The sequence below is a fragment of the Lontra canadensis genome, unplaced genomic scaffold (genome assembly GCF_010015895.1).
Source record: "Lontra canadensis isolate GAN:19392208 unplaced genomic scaffold, GSC_riverotter_1.0 scaffold72, whole genome shotgun sequence".
Taxonomy (NCBI): domain Eukaryota; kingdom Metazoa; phylum Chordata; class Mammalia; order Carnivora; family Mustelidae; genus Lontra; species Lontra canadensis.
In genome coordinates this window covers 5,182,125-5,197,810 of record NW_022631066.1, presented here as the reverse complement: position 1 = coordinate 5,197,810, position 15,686 = coordinate 5,182,125, and the positions used below count along the sequence as shown (strand labels likewise).

Sequence of the window (15,686 nt, the reverse complement as noted above, 5' to 3'; positions counted from 1 at the left end):
ATATATATATATATATATATATATATATATATATATATATATATATAAAATCACTTACAAATATTGACATGAATATCCTGGATTAAATGTTACCTACTCTGAAGCAGGCCAATTAAGTTCTCTCTGATAAGAATTTGTATCTTAAGCAAAAACACATGAGAATGAAAGGTCGTTTAACTGAAGGTAACAGAAGCTGAAGCATCTGAGAGGAAATGCCTCATGATTGTGACCTTATTCCTGCTACTATGATATTCAAAGCAACTCTGCAAATACTTCACATGTTCTGGTTATTCTGATTTTTCTTTAAATGCGTGAGCTCCCTACTATCTTCCCAATGTATCCCTTTGTCTTGCTTAAGTTGGTCACGATCAGTTTTAGCTGCTAACAACTAAAGAACAACAAATTAAGCATAAATTAGGGCTTTCCTTATTCAGCTGGAAGTGCCATAACAAAAATACTTTACGCTGGGTACCTTAAACCACAGAAATTCATTTCCACTTTTGAAGACTAGGAAGTCCAAGATCAAGGTGCTCGCAAAGTAGGTTTCATTCTAAAGCCTCTGCTTTTCCCGTACAGCGAGCTGCCATCTTACTATGAGCTCACAAAAATCTTTTCCCTTGCCTGAGAGGAGAAAGCAGGGGAAGTAGGCTGTTTTCTCCGGAGGGCACTAATCTTATCACGTGGCTTCCACATCACCTAAATCTCACTATTTCCTAAAGGTCTCATCTCCAAATACCAACAAGTTATGGTTAGGGCTTCAAGTGAATTTTGGAAGATACAAACAGCAGTACTATTACATAGAGCCTGCAATGTTTTGGGTGTTTTTGTGTGTGTGTGCTATTTTTAGTTCATAGACAATAGATGGGGGAAATATATTAAGAATTGGATGAAATGGAGTAAGAATGTAAAGTTCAGATTCTAATTTTTTTCCCTTTTTAAAATTTTATTTTTTTTAATTATGTTATATTAGTCAGCATACAGTACATCATTGGTTTTTGCTGGAGCTTTCCATGATTCCTTGTTTGCATATAACACCCAGTGCTCCATGCAATCCGTGCCCTCCTTACTACCTATCACCAGGCTCAGATTCTGATTTAGACAAGGACCTGAGATTATAGATCAAGAATGGATTAAGAGGGGTGCCTGGGTGGCTCAGTGGGTTAAGCCTCTGCCTTCAGCTCAGATCATGATCTCAGGGTCCTGGGATCAAGCCCCGCATTGGGCTCTCTGCTCCACAGGAAGCCTGCTGCCTCCTCTCTCTCTGCCTGCCTCTATGCCTACTTGTGATCTCTGTCAAATAAATAAATAAAATCTTTAAAAAAAAAAAAAAAGAATGGATTAAGACATCTATCCCCTTTAGGATTCTAACAACTCCTTCAGTCTTCTTTGCAGATAAATTTTGCACATTGTCCATTATTATGATTAATTATATTAAAAGTTAAGTCTTTTAAAAAATCAATACTAAATACTATCTTTATACATTTTTCAGAAAGTTTTCCATGACATAAGACTAGAATGTAAGAGCAGGACAGATAAAAGCAACTTTCTTTAGAAACTACTTTTAGGGGCTCCTGGATGTCTCAGTGGGTTAAATATCAGTCTCCAGCTCAGGTCATGATCACAGGATCCTGGGATCCAGCCTTGGGTCAGGCTCCCTGCTCAGCAGGGTGTCTGCTTCTCCTTCTCCAGCCGCCCCTCCCCCTGCTCCTGTGCAGGTGCACATGCTGGCTCCCCTGTGTATGCTCACTCTCTCTCTGGCTCTCAAATTAAAACAAAACAAAACAAAACAACCCCCCCCCCCAAAAAAAAACCTACTTTCAAAATAAAAAAAAATCACTGGTGAAGGTGAATTAACACTGAATTAATTAAGCTACTAAGACTGCTTTTAAACTAAAGCATGAAGAATCATATTTATCTGCTAAATTTACATAGGTTTGATTTAGTAAAACATAATTCCATTCAACTTTGCCAAATTGTGTTTATTCCCATAAATACAATTCCACTCAACATTTGCTGTCCCAATAAACATTCTATGAAGATTTGGAAATATGTTATCCTCAGAAATCAGTTTATAGTGTCTTGCTTTTGTTTCAGATTCAAATATGTAAAGTATTAAACTGTTTTAAACTTGGAAACCAAATAAAATAAAGACCTCCATATTAATCTGTACATGTCAATAATTTTCAAGAACTGAAGGGTATTTAATGGCATATTAAAGCATACTTATTTCCAGGTAATGCTAGAACTTGACATTATAATCATATTAATATTAAGAATGATTATAATTTATGTGTGCCTGCAAATTAGTGACGACTTCCTAGATTTGGTTAGCAGGAAATATATTCGTTTAAATGACATTAGTTCTGTCCAGAAAGGTAAGTAGCACACTTGACCCCATGTGCAATTCTATGCTGTGTCTATACTCAGATACTACATTATATAGAACGATTAGAAAAGTCCTTATGAAAAAAAAAAAAAAAGTCCTTATGTCCAGACAATATGTCCAGACAACATGCGATTCAATAAAGAGCTTTGCAGTGATGGTACTAAATACTGATACAAGTCTAGGGTTCTCAAGTAAAATAAAGACAAAGATGTAGATGTAGGTCTGTCAATGCAGATTGTGTATAGATCTGTGCGTATCCAGGTAGGTGGAAAGTAAAGAGATCCAGAGAAAGAATGCAAAATCATATTCTGGTTTGCGGCATATCTTGAGATTGAGGCCTAAACCCTTTGATACCATTCTTTAGTCTATCTATATCTAATTAAGACAGCTTTACCAGGCATCACAGAAAGAAGTCACCTCTCCATACCTGCCTAGCTGAGCCAAGACAAAAGTGGTCAATGGTCAAATTCTTAGGTCACCTCCCCTATGTTTGCAAAGTTCTTTAGTTCAAGAGCTCTGCTGCTCAAGAAGGACCAATTATGACAGACTAGAGGAAGATCTTTCCCCTGCAGGTATTATAGAGGAAAATACTGAAGAACTTAATTAACAGAAGTTTAAGAGCAACTTCTTATAGATTTTTTTCCTCTTTTTAATGGGAAATTTATCACTTTACATTCTTAATAATGCGTCTACTGGAAAATTATGTTTTTGGTAGTGCTTATAAAGCTATAGAAATCTCTCTAGTTTTTAATGAATTAGTATATTTTCCTACAAAATGGATCCCTGAAAAATTGTTAGAAAAAAACACAAAATGAGTCTCTGAAAAAAATGTTAGAAGACGACCTTGGAATTTCACTTTTTGAAGGACATTTGATGAAGTATACCATAATCAAAAATATTTTATCATAAAATTAAATAGAATAAAACATTTAACATTTTCATTTAAATTATGTTAGCAGAAGAAAATGGTGCAAAGTCACCTGTGCCCTAAGTATGGACACAAGACAAATTATGCATGTGCCAAATAGGACTTTTGTGACCTGTGGATTTCTGAAAACAAATTTCAAGATTCTCCAGAGCACCAGATATTTTACCCTTAATGGATACACATTTGGCAGATACCCATTTGCAGTTCCCTGAAGCATTTGCATTTCTCCACACTTAAGTTACTTGCCAGATATAAATACGAAAATAGACAATATCTAATTCAGAGGACTGCCAGTTCAGTGCTTAGTATTATACATTTCGATGCTTGATCATTTAGTATTGCCACAATAATTAAAACCAATTCTTTGAAACAGAATTACTCATTTGATGTGCCATCCGAAAGACAGAGGCTATCTTGCCCAGGAAAGCCTGCCTCAGAATGATTATTTCTATCAGATGTAACAGAAAAAGCTTTGACAATAGGCACGTATCAATTCCACACAATTCAGCTCATACTTCTATGATTGATGCATAATAGATACTATTATAGTTGTCCCAAACATTCTTGTTCCTCTTTGTCACTCTATCATACCATGACTGGAAAGACAATGAGCATGATGCTGCTTTTGAAAGGCCTTATCTACTGCAGCATCTAGAGGCAAAACTGAAAAGAAAGAAAGGGGGATGGAAAGAGATCACTGAAAACCAGTCACTGCTCATTCCCATGCAGAGCATAAAAACATCACTAAGCGAAAGATTAGAAAAAATGTAGTTCAATTAATGCAAGAAAATGTGTTTGCTATATGTCTATCAATCATATTACATTAATAACTATAATTTGAAAGTTTAAAAAATAAGAAAGTTGATATTAGGATTAACAGCTCAACTTGTTTTGTTTTGTTTTATTTGAACTAAATGTGTTGTATGACAACTGAAAAGACAAATACTCTATTTCTCCAATGTCTTCTGGATCTAAAATACCAGTGCAAGTAAAAATAAAATAGAAACTATTTGGAAAAAATGACCAATGTTATTTCTTCATATGGACGGATCTACATTTAACATTCCTCTTACTGCCTGGGTCTCTTCAGACCGTCTATAGATTTTTGATGGTATATTTTGAAATATGATGCCCTGAAATGTATTTTATAAAGCAAGTTTACTATTTTTCCTACCACGGTAAGGAATGAAAAGACTGCATCTTATTGTTTGCTGTTTAGAGCAAAGTATTTTTAAACTTTCACGAGTATGAATAGAACAAAATGGTGTTCACCTTTTCCAATAAATTCTTTACTATATTAATTATAGGCATTTTAGAGAAAGTTTACTGGTTTTAGGATTAAAGACTTCATTAAAATACATTTATATTTTCAATGTATAACAAATGTGTCTTAACAGGAGATCAGGTCTTAGTTAATTCGTAATTTGTTTTAAGACTATACCATTTTTTTCCTATAGATTTCCTACCTTATATAGAAATACTGTTGTAGGGGCGCCTGGGTGGCTCAGTGGGTTAAAGCCTTTGCCTTCGGCTCAGGTCATGATCCCAGGGTCCTGGGATCAAGCCCCGCATCGGGCTCTCTGCTCAGCAGAGAGCCTGCTTCCCTCTCTCTCTCTCTGACTGCCTCTCTGCCTACTTGTGATCTCTGTCTGTCAAATAAATAAATAAAAAATCTTTAAAAAAAAAGAAAAGAAATACAGTTGTACTATTTTTTTAAGTGACTGCTATAGGGTTTACAATATACATCAATAACTTACCATAATCAACCTTCAACTACCACTTCATATACAGTGTAAGAATCTTAAAATAGTAGCCTTCCATTTCCCCCCTCTTAATTTTGTATGCTGTTTTTGCCATTCTTTTTACCTCTACATATGTCAGAACTCCACAAGGTCTTGTTACTACTTCTGCATTATCTCTTAAAGCAAGTTAAGATTATGAAAAATATCTATTATATTTTACCATGATTTTTAAAAAAGATTTATTTACTTAAGAGAGAGAGAAAGAGAGAGTGTGCACATGCAAACACAGAGGGAGGGGCCGAGGAAGAGAATCCGAAGCAGACTCCTTACTGAGCATGGAGTTCATGCAAAGCTTAATCCTACAAGACCAAGATGAGGAACTGAGCCAAAATCGAGAGTTGGACACCCAACCAAGTCCACTCAGGTGCCCCTATTTTACCAGGATTTTTGCTCTTTCCTTTGCACTATTACTCTGAATAGTTCTCAGTTTCTGTTATCACATTCCTTTGTTTAAAGAACTCCCTAAACATTTCTTTTAGCATAGACCTGAGGCAATAAATCTTTCCAGCTTTTGTTTAGCTCACAAAAGTTTTATTTTGCATTCATTTTTAAAGATATGACTAAGAAAGTCTATGTTGAAAGATTTTTCATTAAAGATGTCATTTCATTTTATTCTGGGCTATAAACTTTCTAATGAAAAGTCTAATGAAATTATTTCCTTTGTCCTTTTGTGTCCTTTTGTATGTAGTTTTTTATTCTGTTCACTTTCAAAAAAAATTTTTTTTTTTTAATCACTAAGTTTTAGCTTTTGACTATGACATGTATAAGCGTTCTGGGAAATTTATCCTGCCAAGATTTTTTGGAATGCCTGTATCTGTGGCTTTTTTTTTTTCCATACATTTTAGAAAAATCTGAAGGCATTGTCTTTCAATATTGATTCCCTCATTTTCTCTTCTTTTGAGACTCCAATATCATGCATGTTAGACCATTTGATATTGTCCAGAGGTTCTTGATTGCTGTTTTATGTTGGGTGATTTTTTTTTACCACCATTTTTTTTTTATCCATGGGTTTCTTTTCAATAATGACTACTGATTTACTTGCAAATTTTTTAAAATTTTTCCCCATCTTGGCCCACTGGAGAAATTCTTCATCTCTGATGCCGTATGTTTTATTTTCAGTGTTCTTTTTTTTTTTTTAAGACTTATTTATTTGTGAGAGAGAGTGCACATAAGCAGGGGGAGGGGCAGTAGGAGGAGAGAGAGAATGCCCAAGCAAACTCCTTGCTGAGTGTAGAGCCAATGCAGGGCTCCATTTCAGGACCATGAAATTATGACCAGAAACAAAATCAAGAGTTGGACACCTAACCAACTTAGCCACCCAGACACCCCTTATTTATTTTCAGTGTTCTTACTTGCTATTTAAGAAAGTTCCTTCCAGCCTGTTGAAATATTCTACCTGCTTCTACATGATGCCCAGTTTTTCAATAGTTTTTAATTATCATTAAGTATGTTAATATAGTTACATTAATTAATATAAATATAGTTAACTATAGTTAAATTATAATTATTTTTAAAAATTTCATATCATTTCAGTAAGTGGGTCATTTTGAAACCCAATCTTTTGATTACTTCATCTCTTAATTATTGATTGGTTTTCCTCTTTATCTGATTAAGTTTTACTAAATGCTGGATATCCTATATGGAATGGTAGAGACTGAGCAAAGTAGTATTTATGCCTCTAAAGCAGCCTAACATTTCTTTTGTCATGGTGCCACTGTGTGCGGTTAATTCTAATCAGGAGTTTGGCTGTCTATGGATTTTTTTACTTATCTCATAACCTCCTTTCCCACAGATTTCAAATACCTATAGCAACTGGCTACGGTTACCTTGCACTTTGAATGAGATCTGAGGTGCCAAAGTTTTTTCTCAATACTCCAGCTTCACCTTCATGTTCAGCAATATCTACGAGATTAGTAAATATTTTCTGCCATTCTGGGTGTTGTCTTTTTAATTTCTAGGTGGTATTCTTATGAGCAAAAAGGTTTTTGATTTTCATTCACAGTGAAAAACCCTCAAAAATTGGGCTTAGAGAAAACATAACTCAACATAATAAAATGCCATATATGAAAAAGCCACAGCTAACATCAAACTCAATGGTGAAAAACGAGAACATTTCCCCTAAGAGAAGGAAGAAGAAAAAGATGTCCACTATGTCCACTCACACCACCTTTATTCAACAAAGTACTGAAAAGTCCCAGCCACAGCAATCAGACAAGAAAAAAAAAAGCATCCAAATTCATAACAAAGAAATAACTGCTGATGACAGAATGCTATCTATAGAAAACCCTTAAGACTTTACAAAAAAAAAAAAATTACTAGAACTGATACATGAATTCAATAACTAAGGTCACAGGATACAAAATGAATATACATAAATCTGTTGCATTTCTACACACTAACAATGAAGTAGCAGAAAGAGAAATTAAGAAAACAATCCTATTTACAATTGTACCAAAAATAATAAAATACCTGGGATTAAACATAACCAAGCAGGTATAAGATCTGTACTATGAAAACTATAAAAGACTGAAGAAATTGAAAATGACACAAAGTATTTTCCATGATCACAGATTGGGAGAACAAATGTTGTTGCCCATACTATCCAAAGCAATCTACAGATTTAATTCAATCCCTATGAAAATACCAATATCATTCTTCACAGAAAAATAAAGAACTAAATCACAGAACTAAAATAAAGAATACTAAAATTTGTATGGAACCACACAAGACCCCAAACAGCCAAAACAGTCTTGAAAAGAACAAAAGTAGAGGTATCACAGTCCCAAATTTCAAGATATATTACAAAGCTCTAGTTATCAAAACAGTATAGTACTGGCACAAAACGAGACAAGTAGATCAATGAAACAGATTAGAAATCCGAGAAATAAACCCACAATTATATGGTCAATTAATCTATGACAAAGGAGACAAGGATATACAATGAGGAAAAGACAGTCTCTTCAACAATTGGTGTTGGGAAAACTGGACAACTATATGCAAAAGATTGAAACTGGACCACTTTCTTGCGCCATACAAAAAAATAAATTCAAAACAGATTAAAGACCTAAACGTGAGACCTGACAGCACAAAAATCCTAAAAGAGAACACAAGCAGTATTGTCTCTGATATCTGTCATAGTTAATATTTTTCTAGGAATGTCTCCTAAAGCGAGGGCAACTAAAGTAAAAATAAAGTATTGGGACTACATCAAAATAAAAAGCTTCTGCAAAGCAAACAATCAAGAAAACTAAAAGACAAAGTACTGAATAGAAGATATTTGCAAATGACATATATGATGAGGGCTAATGTCCAAACTATATAAAGAACTTATGCAACTCAACACCAAAAACACAAATAATCCAAATAACAAACGGGCAGACAACACGAACAGACATTTCTCCAAGGTAGACATACATATAGGCAATAGACACAGGAGAAGTTGTTCAACCTCACCAATCATCAGGGAATGAAAAATAAAACTACAATGAGATATTACCTCATACCTGTCAGAATGGCTAAAATCAAAACACAAGAAATAACAGGTGTTGGTGAGGATGTAGTGAGAAAGGAACCCTCGTGCACTGTTGGTGGGAATGCAAAGTGGGGCAGCAACTGTGGAAAACAGTATGGAAACTGCTCAAAAATTTAGAAGTAGAACTACCCTACAACTCAGTAATTTCACTACTGGGTATTTACCCAAAGGGTGTGAAAACACCAATTTGAAAGCATATATGCACCCCTATCTTTACTGCAGCATTATTTACAACAGCCAGATTATGGAAACAACTCAAGTGTCCATCAGTTAATGAATGGATGAAAAAGCGGTGTATATATAATATATATATATATATATTATATATATACACACACACACATACACATATATGTGTATATATATACATACATACACATATATGTGTGTGTGTATTATATATAATACACACACACACACACACATACACTGAAATATTACTAAGCCTTAAAAAAGAACTGAGTTCTTTGCAACAACATGGATGGATCTAGAGGGTATAATGCTAAGTGACAAGTCTGTCAGAGAAAGACATATACTATATGATGTCACTCACATGTGGAATTTAAGGAACAAAATACAGAAAAATGAAAAAAAGAATTAACTATAAAGAACAGACTGATGGTTACCAGAGGGGAAGTGGGGGGGGCGCCACTGGTGAAGTAGGTGAATGTGATTAAGGGTATACTTACATTATGAGCACTGAGTAATGTACAGAATTGATGAACCACTATATTGTACACCTGAAATTAATGTTATGTTAACTACACTGGAATTAAATTTTTTTTAAAGTACACTATCTTAAAAAAAAAAAAGTACACTTATAATGAGCACTAAGCGTTGCTTAGAACTGATTAATCACTATCTTGTACAACTGAAACTAACATAACACTACACTGGAATTTAGAAGAAGTTCTAATTCTTGATCAAGTTTTTCAAGATATACTACAAAGCTGTAATTATCAAAACAGTATATATAGTACTCACACAAAACGAGACAAGTAGATCAATGAAACAGATTAGATATACTTTAATTTTAATCTTGATGAAGTTCAAATTATTTGTTTTCTTCTCAGAGTTTCATAGGTGTAGCTCTAGCATTAGGCTTTGATGCATTTTGTGTAAGTTACTGTATATGGTGTGAGGAAGGAGATTACATTCATTCTTTCACAAATCCAGTTGTGTCGGCCATTTTTGTTAAAAAGATTATTGTTGTTTGCCATTGAATGGTCTTCGTTCTCTTATTGCAAAACAGTTACCACGGATGTGCAGGTGTGTATCTGGAATCAGAATTCTATTCCCTTCGTCTGTATGTAAACCCTTGTGGCAGTATGACACTGCCTTGGTTATTTAAGTTTTGTAGTTAATTTTGAAATAGAGAAGTGTGAGTCTTCTTAACTTTATAATTCTCTTTCAAATTTATTTTGCCTACTCTTGGTGTCTTAAAATCCCATATGCATTTTAGAATCAAACTGTAAATTTCTGTATATAAGTAAGCTGAAATTTTTATGGAGATTATGTTGCCTCTGTAGATTACTTTTAGGAGTACTGTCGTTATAAAAAAAATTATTTTGATTCATGAGCAAGGAATTTTTCCAATTATTACGTCTTCTTTAGTTTTCCCCCTATTGCATTGTAGTTTTCAGAGTGCAAGTTTTGTACTTCTTCCTAAATTCATTCCTAAAAATTTTTTTATTTCCTCTATCATAAATATAGATTTTTTATTTCATTTTTGGACTGTTACTTCCAAGTAGATAGGACTACAATTGATGTCTGTATACTGATGATGTATCCTGTAAACTTATTAGTCGTAATTGTTTCAGTTTGTTTGTTATTTATTATTCTAATTTGCTTTAGTGAAATATTTAGGATTTTCTGTATATTAGATAATGTCATCTGCAAACAGAGATAGTTTTACTTCTGGATAGCTTCTATTTCTTTTGCTGGACTCTCTGACCTAAAACGTCCAGTAAAATGCTGAATGAAAGCTGTGTGAGAGAAACTCATTTTTCTAATGTTAAGGGAAACACAATTTTTCATCATGAAATGTCACATTAGTTGTGTTTTTTCAGTAGATGCTCTTTGTCAAGTTGGGGGTAAACCCTTCTATTCCTAGTATGTTGAATGTCTTTATTATCAAAAGATACTGGACTCTGTCAAATGTTTTTTCTGAATCTATTGAGAGGACTATGTAAATTTTGCTTTTTATTATACTGATGTAATGTATTATATTATATTCATTGATTTTCAAAGGTTAAAGCTGCTTTACATTTCTGGGATAAAACCTATTTGGTCATGGTATACAATGCTTTTTCTTTTTTTATTTGAATGTTTCTGGATTTGGTTTGCTAATATTTTGAGGGTTTTGTGCCTGTATGCATAAAGGAGATTGATCTGTTTTCTTCTCCTTTTGTTATCTTTGATTTTGATATCATAGCAATACTGGCCTCAAAGAAAGTTGGGAAGTGTTCCTCTTCTAATTTTTTAGAAGAGTTATGAATTGGCTATAATTCTTGAAATGTTTGGTAGAATTTGGTGAATGCATCTGAATCTGGGCTTTTTCTGTGGATTTAAAAAAAAAATTAGTCAATCTCTTCACATATTACATAGGTCAAGTCAGAATGTCTATTTTTTCCCCCAGAGTCAGTTTTGGTAGTTGTGCATTTCTAGGAATTTTCCCATTTCATTAAATTACCTAACTTGTTGGCATTAAAGTATATATAGGATTCTTCTAAAATTCTTTTTGTTTCTATAGAGTCAGCAGTAAAGTCCCCTCTTTCCTTTCTGATTCTAGTAAGTTGAGTCTTTTTATTCTTGGTTAATCTAGATAAGTTTTGTGAATTTTAATAACTTTTTCAAAGAACTCACTTTTTGGTTTCACTTATTTTCTCTATTGCTTGTCTATTCCCTATTTCCTTTATTTCCTAAGCCTAATCAGTTTTTCTTTTCAGTGTTCAACATAGGGCTTGATCTCCAGACCCTGAGATCCTGACTTGAGCCAAAATCAAGTCTCAAGAGTTGGCCACTTAACCAACTGAGCCTCCCAGGCGCCCTAACCAGCTAAGTTTCTAATTTCATGCCATTGTGATCAGAGAACATACTTTGTATTATTTCTATCCTTTTAAAGTCATTGAGATTTGTTTTATTACCTAACATATGGTGTACCCTGGAATGTTTTGTGTACTTGAGAAGAATGCATATTCTGCATTTGTTGGGTAGAGTGTCCTAAAATTGTCTGTTCTAGTTGGTTTATCATGTGGTTCAAGTTTTCTGTTTGCTGCTCTGTCTAGATTTTCTACCCATTATCGAAAATGGGATAGTCAAGTCTCTGATTATTATTGAATTATTTACTTCTCTTGTTTTGGCTTCATGTATGTTAGTACTCTGTTTCTGAGGGTATATATGTTTATAATCACTGTACCCTCCTGATAGATTGACTTTTCTATCAATATACTCCTGATTCTTTAGACTCCTGTTACTTTTTGGGGTGGTGAAACTGGAAATTTTGTGTAATATATAATAGCAAGTCTGTGTATTATTTCACCCCTTACCATGGGGCTTGTTGTTATTAGTTGCTTGTTCATCTAGTGACTTACTGGAATATTTTCATGAAGCTGATCTCCCCCCACCCTCAGCATCAGCCTGTGAGGATGTTCCTCAAGGTAGTACAACTTGGGTATGTCCCAAGTCACACTGAGAGGACAGTGGTAGAAGTGGGACTCTTCATCTATTTCCCCTACTCACCTCTAAAGGTTAAACTTTATCATTCACCAGCTAGCTGATCTATTGTTTTTACTAATACCTGGGGCATAAGTTGTTCTATAAACTAATCCAATCAAATAGGACTTCTCTAGAGCAACAGATTCTGATAAGCCCTTCATTTTGTTCTGATGCCAGGACTTCTCTTCCCGGACCTATTATTCCCTAGTTCTCTCTTTCAAACTACTTGACCTACAGTTTAGCCTATAGCTTGAATTTCCTCCCAAATGGATTCACCACAACCTCCACTGTTCAGAGTGCCTTCAGGCTGGAATTTCTTCACTCTGTTGCAAATGAAATCAGTTCCTTGGGAAGAAATTAGTAGGAATCTATTTTGGTTTTTTGTTTGTTTTGTTTTGTTTTGGCCTGTTTCTCCCCCTAGACAAAATCTCTGAGCCAAAGCTCTGGAGTTAGGAGTGACGACAATGGCAGTCTTCAGAGGGACACCCTGCTCTAGGAATCCAACACTTGGTACATGGGGGCAGGAGCACAGGGTCCTCTCAGCTTCCCTTAGTGTGAAACCACTAGCTCCAAAGTCAGGACAGAAGGTACCAGGGCCCCAGTACTTTAGCATGTTGTACCCAAGCCAGAGTCTCTGTTCCATGAGTCAGGGCTGAGTAGAAGAAGGGACCCCTCTACTTCTCGACTGCATTCATCCAGGACTTAACCTCAGTAGTAGGTAGCTGAGGGATGAAATAAGAAACACTGATGCTTGACTCCCTCTGGGAGCTAAGAGAAGAGTGCCTAAAGTTCTTGAAGGCAGTAGTGTGGAATCTAGTATCTGTCTCACTGGGCTGGTAGCAAGCAGCAAGAGAAGAATATTGGTTCAAATATTACAGACTCTCACTTCTATTACTGAATTTTCACTGATGTTCTTGAATAGATGTTTCTTCAAGCATATATGCTTGCTATTTGCCCTTAGGACCATTTACAGAGATTTTAAATGTTTTTGTTTGTTTTAAATACAGTTTTCACCAGTTTTACTGGGAAACAGGCAGCATAGCTCCTTATGCTATCATTTGGAAGTTTTTCACTGGATTTCCTTTAACCTGCTTCTATGGTAGTCACCTCTATCACCTTCTTTCTGTCAAGACAGAACCGTTGTTTTGTCCTCTTTCTCCTCTGAGAGACGACTAAGGAACTGAGTGAACTTGCTTTAACTTATATCCCCAGCTTTCTAACAGATTCCCCCCAAATCATGATTTTGTAGGATGTCTAGATTTTTTAAATTGTTAGGTTGGGGGTTACTTTCTACATCCTAAGTTGTAATTTGTTTTTATTTTTTTATAGTAAGTAGCATTTGTTTTACTCTCCTACTTTGTAGATGGTAAAACTACAATGTATGCAGATTGGGAGGCACAATGAGAGAAAAACAACAAAATTGTCCTAAGCTTCCTATATCTAAATAACATTACTGAGTGTACAAATATGTGCAGACTTTATTAAAATAAGCTATGTTTCTGAATGTCCTATGAGTTTCTAGTGTATTCAGAAATACATCATTAATTCAATTATTTATTTGGCAAACATTTCTATATATGATGGCCTATGCTGCAGTTATCAGGGAGTAAATCTTGAGTCTTATCTTTCAAAAGATATTAGTCTACTAGAAGAAACACGTATAGACAGAAAACCAAAGACTCAACAGGCCGGTCACCCATCCTGTGGTCCCAATCCCTGCACGGTCTACTCCCATTGCCCAAAGAAAACCAGGTTCATCAATTGACCAGGCCACAGGCAAGTGGTGAATGGGCTTTGGTGAGCCTGAGGAGGGGCAGGCCTGCCATGGTCCCCACAGGTCAGTGTGTCTGTCCCTAGCACTCTCCAAAGTTGGAAAAGGAGGAAGAACCTGTCCAGAATCCCTACAAGACAGGAAAAGAAGGGGAAATCTCAACATGAAAAAACTCTACAGAAAGTGAAGGTAAAGCTCAAGATCCAGGGAAAGCTGAAAGATGAAGTAGAGCCTGAAGATGAAGGAAAATCAGATGAGGAAGAAAAGCTGGAACTGGAGGGGAAGCCAGGGCTAAAGGAAAGCTCCAGAATGAAGGACAGTCAGAAGATGAACAACCAGAAGATAGAGGAAAACAAGAAAGCAGGGCAAGTCCGAAAATGAGGGAAAACCACACAGTGCGGGCAAGCTAGAATCCCTGGCAAAGGCTGAGAGTGAGCAGCAGGTTGCCACTAAATGCCCACCTAAAGATTATATACCCAGGAAAACAAAAAGAAAAATGGAGAAGGGGACAGAGGATTCCCTCAAGGACTACCAGGAGGACTTACAGGAAAGGAACTTGGACAGTGTGGAGAGGACAACGAATGTGGAGACATGGCAAGGGCTAAGGAAGAGCTAAGAAAAAATAGAAAATGGGTGGTTTTCATTGGATGAAGAGATATGTACGAAATTCCTTCACCCCAAGAGGCAACAAGGTGTCGGAGGAATGAGGGGCAGAGGTCAGGGCCAAAGGGGCTTACATGATATCCCATACCTATAATGACTTGGGCCTTCAATTCTAATTTCTATAAAGGGAATATTCCTGACCCTGTTTTCCCTGGCAGGCATTTGCCAGGCTACGTGATTTAATCTTAACCTGATACTTTGCGGTAGGGGTCACTCCTGCTGCCAGAAGCCTTTGGATCCAGCAACAGTGTTCTCTATCTTTCACTAGGGAATTTCATCCATGTGCATGGAAGAAGTGTTCATGGTACACTGTAAGATAACAATAAAGAAAAACAGTTTTTAGAACCGAAAGAAAGAAAGAAAGAAAGGAAGGAAGGAAGGAAGGAAGAAAGAAAGAAAGAAAGAAAAGGAAAGGAAGGGAGGGAAGGACTCAATAAAGAGATACCATAAGCTAAGTCAGAAGAATGAATGAGACTTTTTAAGGCAAGAAATATTGGGAATGTCTAGTGAGATAAAAGCCAGAACAAAAATATAGAAATACAGAAGCACCGAATAATTTCTAATTTAATGAGTGTGAGACAGATATAAGATATGGAGGCAGGAAATAAGACCAGAAATGTATGTCAAGGCAAATGAATAAAGGACACTGTGTCTTGATAAGGAGTTTGGATTCTAGTATATGGGCCAGAAAAGCCATGGTGGCTATTTTAGCACAGAAGTAGCACGGCTACTCATTTTTTAGTTATTATTTTTAGAAAATAAGTGATTTCAATGGGATAGGTGGTCTTGGATAAAGAATAGCTGGTGGTAGTGATACCAAGGTAAAGGCTACTACATGGACAAACAGTTATTTGGCTTTGTGACTAAAAATATGGTTATGGGGACAG

The 15,686-nt window shown here is 35.5% G+C and overlaps 1 pseudogene; it reads left to right on the top strand.

Annotated features, from left to right (window-relative positions):
* Nucleotides 1-12,829: 12,829 nt before the first annotated feature.
* LOC116881260 lies at nucleotides 12,830-14,893 on the top strand (annotated as a pseudogene).
* The last annotated feature ends 793 nt before the right edge of the window (nucleotides 14,894-15,686 follow it).